Genomic DNA, 8,590 nt, shown 5'->3' with positions numbered 1-8,590 from the left:
CTGCCGAGGGTCCCACGCTGGACGCGAGTGAGGAGGGTATGTAGGGAAGTGGGCCAATCGGGGCGCGGGTCACGGCGCAGGCGCGCTGGGGAGGGAGGGCTATGCTAATGTTGTTGATATCCTGGGGCCACCCTAGTTAAAGGGGGGAAATCCGGGGGCTGCCGCAGCCGCCACGGGTCTGGGCCCAGCCGGGGCACCCCTGTAGTCGCCGTTACCCCGGGGAGAGGTGCCTGCCCCCAGCTCGGGGAGGGGGCGCCGCGGGCCTGGGGAGCACGGACAACCCCTACCCATGAGGCCCTGATGGAAAACACAAAGGATCTGGTGAGAGCCGAGCGCGGCAGCCGCTTTGTGTGCCAGGCGAGGGGGGGACGCCTGCAGCTCCCCGACCCCAGGAGCTCCTGCAGCTCTTTGACCCCGCTCCCAGGCCTGTTTCTCCATCCCACGCCCCCTCAACCTCCGGAGCTCCCCTCCCCCTACCGGCCGTTAAACGATTCGGGGGGTTCCCCTCCCCCCACCTCCTCAGCCCCGGATTCGTCGGGGTTCTCTCTACGCTTTCTATACACTCTCTGGAAAAAAACATTTAGGAGAAAGTTTTCTCTGCGCCCCGTCCCCTCCCCCTTCAGCTCTGGCTGGTGGAGGGGGGAGGCTAGATTTGTGACTTTTACTTTTTTTAGCCGCCCAGGGTGGGCGAGAGGAGTCCTCCCTTCCCCCGGGGGGCATCGTTGTGGTGCTGTGCTGGGGAAGGAGCCTATCTCCGCCTCGGGGCCAGTGCCGCGAGGCATTTTGCACGTGGAGGTGGATATTGAAAGGGGGCGGGGTGGGCACGTGTGGGAGGGAGAGGTGGGAGTGGTGTTTGGGAAGCAGCCGCCCCGGCTGCTTTAGTTTAAAAGGGTTCTGAGTGGTGGGCTTCTAGGACCCTTGCGTTCTCTTTTGTGAAATGAGAATCCTAACGTTTCAGAGTCGGAAGAAGCGTTAGAGGTCACCCAAAGCCGCCGTCCCCTCTGCAGCCTCTCTGACAAGTGGTAGGTAGTCTGCCCTCTGCTTCAATCCCTACACACACGTTCACTGCTGCCCAGGAAAGCCCTCTCGGTGTTTTTTTTTTCAGTAGTTCTAATTATTTGCCTACCCTTAATAGACCCTGGAGTCTCATTCATGTCCTTGTTAAGTTGCTCCCTTTTTTACTTCTCAAATTTTCTCTCACATCCTCCTCACCCACCCACCGCCCATTGGCCTATATTTTGTGTGCCAGGTAAGAACAGCAGAGAAGTGGAGAGAGGAGGGCTGGAGACATGGTGAGGGGCCAGCTGAAAAGTTTTGCTGGGTCAGTTTCCAAAGTGCTGGTTTATCTGTCTGAGAATGATTGATGTTTTTCTACAGGAAGCTTGGGAATTGCGGCCTGGGGTGTTCATGGCTGTTGTCTCTCAACAGTGCATCTTTTTGAAGTTAGAAAGTTTAGCGTCATCTCTATAGTCCTCCTGTCTCCAAGCACCTTTGCTTGTTGCCTAAACCACTTCCCTCAAGGATGCCTAAAATTGCCTCTTGGGGACAGTAGTGAAGCTGTCAAGCTTCTCCTGGTAGAGGGATGATCAGAAGACCCTGTCCTTCCCTCTTTTTGACCTGTGTGTTCCTTTCAAGCTGGTCTTTCTTCTCAGGGCCCCTCCTCCGCAATGCTTTTATTACAGTCTCTGTTTTTTCCCCCAACTCTTTATGAGATTTGAGACTTTTGCAACACTTTAATATTTGCTTAGAGTTTGCAATATGGTTCATGCTCCTTACGTTGTTATGAGCCAGGATTGAGCACTTGCTAGTTGAGAGTTCAGTTTCTACTATAGTCTGTCCCTGAGCCTTTTTCTAATATTCTCCTTCATTTGGTGAGCTATACTGCCACCAAAAGTAGTTTTGTTGGCTTAAGAATCTTCCTAATATGGTGAAGTGGGAGTTAAGACATAACAGATAAACTGTAGAAGTAATGAATCTGGTCTAAAAGCCATTTTAAACTCCCAGTCCTGTCTAAAATGTTAGAACACAGTTTTTTCTCTCCCCTTTTTATGACTTAGAGACTGTTGCTCTGCTCTAGTGTGCTTACTGTATGGTGTTTTTTTCATATGTTTACCTCAACACCAGACAGTGTTTAGAAAGAAAATAGCTGTCTTTTTCACCACCTCCTCTGAATAACAAATTGCTTCTATTTATATAGAACCCCATCCCAGGCTTCTGGATGCCTTGTGAATTATGGCAAAAACTGTCTTAAATAAATATGGGTTCATAAGTATCTTATTTGGGTCATATTTTTTAACCATTTAATTTTTAATTCTGTACAAACTTTGACATACAGTATTTCTAAATTTAGTCACTGGAATTTAACATGACAATGAATAGTAGATACTAAAAGGAATTAATAGAGCTGTATAATACTGTCTTTAAAGCTTCAAATACTGTCATATGGAGCTCCAAGTTATTTCCTGCTTGCTTTAAACATGAACTGTCATGACTTAAATTGACTAACTTTGGAGACATTTGCATTCTAACCATACTAAACAGGAACAACTGGTTTTATTTTAAAGAAGACATTGCTGTATTTAATGGCTGGTTGTATGTTCATTTAATTAGTATCCAAACCTTCCTAGATGTTCAGGTGCTTCTAGTTCCTCAGTTACATTGAAAGCTAAAACAATTTAACTTGTTTTATAACATGACATAGTAGACAAAAGGTAAATTATGCTTAGAAGTGAAAACAATGATTTAAGGCATAAATACTAAATCACTGAATTACTGTAAGCCAGAAGTGTTCAGTGGTTTGAGTGGCCACATTTTAAAATCAGACAAGTTTTTTGGTTGCCACTTGTTTCTCTTTTTTTCATATTTAAACTGTTTGCTTAATAAGATTTAACCATTTCACATTTATAATTTTAAGGTAAGTCGTGAAATGTATCTAGTTAAAGATAAAAACATCATGACACTAGAAGAGGAAAGACTTAACAGGCTAGGATATGCCTCCTAACACTAGGGTATTCTTAAATAAGATTACTTTTAATTTTATACAGTAATTGCAGCTGGTTTAGATTTAATTTTGTGATTTTTTGAAAAAATGAACCTTTTATTTAGAACTTTTCCCTCACAAACTTAGAGTTTTTCTTCTTGCTTTGCTGGATCCACAAGAGTGGAAAGAAATTAATTATATTTGAATAAATCCTGAATTTGAGGTGAGATGAAATTATATAATAAGAGGGGAATTGGCAGAGTAGGTTAGGATTTCAGTTCTGCCACTAACTAGCTTCATGGCACTTATTAGACAAGATCCTGTGCCTGTTTTCTTATCCTCACAGTTGAAGGGCTGGTCTAGAATCCTCTCCATCCCAGACACCTGTCTGCAGTAATGGAAAGGTCCTCTATCTGTGCTGTCCAGTATAGTAGTCACTAGCCACATGTGGCTATTGAGCACCTCTAATGCAACTGAGGAACCCAATTGCTTTTTTCCCACTTCATTGATGTAATCGGTGTACATTTAAATAGCTGCATCTATACCATATTGGACATATAGATATGCAGCAGTATTTCCCAAGCTCAGCTCGTCACTAGAATCGCCTCTTAGATTTCTTTTTTTTTTTTTTTTAAATATTTTATTGATTTTTTACAGAGAGGAAGGAAGAGGGATAGAGAGTTAGAAACATCGATGAGAGAGAAACATCGATTAGCTGCCTCCTGCACACCTCCTACTGGGGATGTGCCCGCAACCAAGTTACGTGCCCTTGACCGGAATCGAACCTGGGACCTTTCAGTCCGCAGGCCGACGCTCTATCCACTGAGCCAAACCGGTTTTGGCTAGATTTCTTGTAAAAATACAAAATCTCTCTCCTGGAAGTTATCATTCAGTAGGCTTGTAGTGGGGTCTGAGAATATATGATTTAATGCATGTCCCACAAAGTGTATCACATTGGTTAGGGAAACACTGCATTAGAAGATTTCTGAGCTCCCTTATAGTTCTCACTTTAATATTGATAACTTAGCATAGTAGAAATGAGCTCTGGACAGAGTTGGCAAACTGGCCTGGTTCTAGCTCTGCCACCTCCTGACCTGTGATCTTAGGCAAATTCCCTAATCTCTTGAGCTTCATTTTTCTCATCTAAAATATGGGCTGAAATCTGCCTCCCTCCTTCCTAAGGTTTCTGTAAATTTCTAATCATTTGTGACCATTGTATAAGAAAATGTAAGCTGCTATAAATGATAATTTAAATGTTATCTTTTCAGGATTGCTTTTTCTTTGTCCTTTTTCACCGTGTTATCCAATTCCTACTTCTTTCTTAAAGAACCGGTTGTATACAGTATTCCTTAATTAATACAGTCATTTCTTGTCTTCCCCACTATTTGGCCATAGTTTTGCCGTCTAGCCCTAGGACATATTAAACCTAACACTTTTTTTGTATTTCTGGTGCTTAGCATAATGATTTGTATCTATTTGCTCAATAAGTATTGGTTAATACCACCTACTACTTTAATTTTAGGTTTCAAACTTTAATGAGTTAGTTTCAGATTATTTTATACACTAGAAAAATAAACCCCTGTGTACCCATAGGTGTTTAACCTTTTTTTTTTTTTTTAGAGAGAGAGAGAGAAGAAAAGTGAGGAAGGGAGGGAGGGAGAGAGGGAAAGAGAGAGAAACAAACATCGATGTGAAAACAAACATCAATCGGTTGCCTCCTGTATTCGCCCGATCCAGGATCGAACCCGCCAACCTGGTTATGTGCCCTGACCGGGAATCAAACAAGTGACCATTTGGTGCACAGGACAATGCTCAACCAATTGAGCCAGGGTGATTGTTTTATTATTAATTCCCCATAGTTATTACTGCTTAGTGATTATATATCTTTTGAGCAACTAACGCCAAATATGTTTTTAAAAAATAAGCACCAAGAGAATATCATCAGTTTACATTAATATTTTTAGGTTATATCTAGTCAGCATGTAGTCAGCATGATGCTGAATAACCTGTTTAACTTGTTTTCGCTATATTAACATATTAATAAATGATATCGTTGGATCGCTCAGATTACATTTGCACTACAGCTTTAGTATGAATTCTGTCATTTGGGTAAATGGATAGCTAATAATGATCTTAAAGACCCTCTAGGCTACTATGTTTCACACTTGCTTTTGACATGGTTGTCTTATTTTTAATAGCTTTTCAGGTTCATTCTTAAGGATTCATAGCTTTCTTCTGAAGAACTGAAAGTCCATTCATGTGAATTATTTATTTTATCATACATCTTTTCTGTGTGGTAAGTGGTGTTTTCCTTATTTGGAAGAGAGGGAAACTGAGACCCAAGTAATTGTTAACATCCAAAGTCATAAGTGATAGAACCAGAACCCAAAGAAGTAGAATTTGTATTTCTTATAGATCAAGGAATAGCTTCCTTTTGCTCACTGTTACTTTAAATCTTAGAGCATAGTTATGTAATATATCGACCTCTCCTGTCATTCCCTGGGTACTTTTCACTTTCTCTAGGTAGGTTATTCAGGATATTAATTTCCATTTCCTCCTGATCATATCATTAACCTGAGTTTATTTCACATTGAACTTGTGGGAAACAAAAACTCAATAATCCCAAATCCTTAACATTTATTTTCCTCCTAACAGTAAGCTTAGAAAGAATGAAGGCATATCTGTTGAGGCTGGTGAATTGTATCACTGTGCTAGACTGTGCTTTCCATCTTAAGGTGGAATGGGGAAGAGACCATAAGAGCTAAATAGCTCTTTAAGCTTCTGCTGAGTCCAGTCATTATAGCATATCTATTAATTTTTATTTTGAATTTTGTAAGTTCACATACAATTTTCAAATTTAAGGACTTTGGAAACATATTTCATGGCAAAATATAAAACTTTGAAAATTATGTGGGCGATGCTACTGGTTTGGGTACTAGATGTTAACTGTTAATGAGTTTATTCATATCAAAATTATACTATTATTACTTGGTTGCATATTTATACATTTAGAATCTCAAGTATTTTCTGTAAAATTTCTCCTCGAAACGTTTAGACTTTCATTGGAACTTTTGTGTGATTATCCAACAAGTTAATAGTTGTATCTTTTAAATACTTTGTAGATTCGATAGGGAGGAATGTTCATCAGTGTGACAGTTATAGTAGGAAAATGAAATTCTACTGATTTGTGACTCCTTACATTTTGCCACTATAAAAGCTTGTATTTTGTTTTACTTTTTGCTGTTTAAAAAAAGAAAATGAAATATATAAAAATGTTTAAATCATTCTACCATCCCATTCTCACCCTGTTAAGAGTTTAGCTTTTCCTTCTACTATCTTTCTAAAATCCATATATAAACAAGCAATCTCTATATACACCAGCATATAAAAAGTGAGCTGTGCTATTCATCACTTACAATTTATGTTTTTCACTTTTACCTATTGCTAATCGTTCTCCTAATGACGGTGAGTTTTTTAACTTACATTATTGCTGCAAGAAACACTTCCCTATAGATTCTTGTGTCCTGTAGGAAGATTTGTAAAAGTGAAATTACATGGTCAAAAGGTTTTCATAATGTCAAGTTGCGTTCCAAAAAGATGGCATAAATTTGCCTTCCTACATTAAATTTGCCAATGCCAAATGTCTCTCAAATTTTATTAGTTTCATGAATTTTCAAAAAGTAGTTTATACTTTATAAAAATAATATTTATTTTTGTAAAAGACATGCATTTGATAGTACAATATTAAACTCATAAAAGTACTGCCAAAAAAAAGATCAATTGCAGCAGTCCTTTTCCCAATTCAGTTCTCTTGAGACAACTACTTTTAATTCATTTACCTTTCTTATCTAGTATTTACCTCCATTATTCTAAATATTAGGTTTATATTACTCAGTGCATGAATTTTAGATATTCTCTTTTTACTTCCACGCTGTTGGATGAAGAGTTACCATATATGCTCAAAAGTAGGTGAGGTTTCCTCACCTGCAGTCATCCCGTAACCTTATATTCAAGGACTTAGTCACCTAACACGAGTTTTCAGTTTTATTTTGAAAAGCAAAGTGTTCAAAAAGTCACATTACCTGAAACAGTTTTATTTGATCCTTGTTTTCGAAGCATGCAGATGTTAAATAACAGAATCATAATTTTTAAAAAAGAGAAAAGCAGTTAAAATTTAACCCAGATTTAAGATCATTCCTTTGACTCATATTATTAGTGTTCATTTTAGCTGTATGGCCTTGGGCAAATTGCTTAGTCTATCTGAGCCTCTACTTCCTCATCTATAAAATGGGAGTAAACAGTACTTGTAAAGGTTAAATATATCACTACACATTAAGTGCTTAGACTGTGCCTAACTCATACTAAAAGTCCTATAAATGTTAACTGTATTAATAATTATGAGACCTTTTACAAATCACCATAAAAAGTAATCCTATAAGATGTTATTATAGAATTTACAAATAAACTCCTATAGGGCAAACTATGTTTCTGAACCAAATGAGATAAAAATGAAGAAGACTTACTCTGAAAAACTGTTAGATGATACAAAAAGTGAATCTAATGACAGGTGAAGTGTTTCAGAAAGTGACAAAAGCAATATTTCTAAAATAATATATTCTAATGCAGTGGTTTTCAACCTTTCTAATGCCGCGACCCTTTAATACAGTTCCTCCTGTTGTGGTGACCCCCAACCAAAAAATCATTTTCGTTGCTACTTCATAACAGTAATTTTGCTACTGTTAATGAATCGTAATGTAAATATCTGTGTTTTCCGATGGTCTTAGGCTCTACAGCAGTGGTTCTCAACCTGTGGGTTGTGACCCACAGGTTGAGAACCGCTAGCAGGGTCTCCTAAGACCATCGGAAAACACAGATATTTACATTACGATTCATAACAGTAGCAAAATTACTGTTATGAAGTAGCAACGAAAATAATTTTATGGTTGGGGGTCACCACAACAGGAGGAACTGTATTAAAGGGTCGCGGCATTAGAAAGGTTGAGAACCGCTGTTCTAATGTACTGCTTAAAAATGCATGTGTAGACTTCTAGATCTGGCCTGATCCAATTTTCCCACCCACCTTTCTACAAACCTATAAAATCAATGAAGAGCACATATAAATGAAACCCTACCCATGCCTTCAGTGTTATTAAGAAACAGATTAGCAAAACCTTCAGATTACATATAAGTAGAGAAATAAATCAGATTCTAAGAGCTCCTTCTGCTCTTACTGTAGATGTGAAGAGTGGGAGAGGGAAGGCTTAACAGGTTCACTGAAAGAGTTTAGGGGCATGGAAGATTTAGATGAAGCACAAAATATCACTTCCAAGAGAACAAGTTCCAACACCAAGTTCCAAAATACTGAATACAGGTTTGAAATTTGATAGTTTTTAGCTCTAACCACAGAGAAGAACTTGAAAATAATCTACCAAAATAGATAGCCTTAAATTATAAGCATTGCTTCATAGGAAAGGGGTGAAAATATGGAGACTTGGAGAAATGGCAGTGAAGAGAAAGAAAAAAGAGGAAAAAAATTAATGATGCTACAGGAAACGAAAGAAAGTAAACTTAAGATGTATTCATGGACTAGGAACTCTGACCATGAATGAA

At 38.8% G+C, this 8,590-nt stretch overlaps 1 protein-coding gene across 4 annotated transcripts in view; it reads left to right on the top strand.

Moving 5' to 3' along the window:
- The first annotated feature begins 66 nt into the window (after positions 1–66).
- MBTD1 (mbt domain containing 1) overlaps positions 67–8,590 on the top strand; it is a 46,843-nt gene continuing 38,319 nt past the window's right edge. For 2 of the 4 annotated variants that reach the window (XM_080682474.1, XM_080682472.1), the window contains exons 1-3: positions 67–321; positions 959–1,022; positions 5,179–5,276. The gene's annotated coding sequence lies outside the window, so the exon portion shown is untranslated. The remainder of the gene's footprint in view (positions 322–958; positions 1,023–5,178; positions 5,277–8,590) is intronic. The other 2 variants (XM_080682473.1, XM_080682471.1) reach the window with 1 other exon arrangement.

This window comes from Plecotus auritus (assembly GCF_963455305.1).
Source record: "Plecotus auritus genome assembly, chromosome: 7".
NCBI lineage: Eukaryota > Metazoa > Chordata > Mammalia > Chiroptera > Vespertilionidae > Plecotus > Plecotus auritus.
This window is presented reverse-complemented; position numbering and strand designations above follow the sequence as displayed.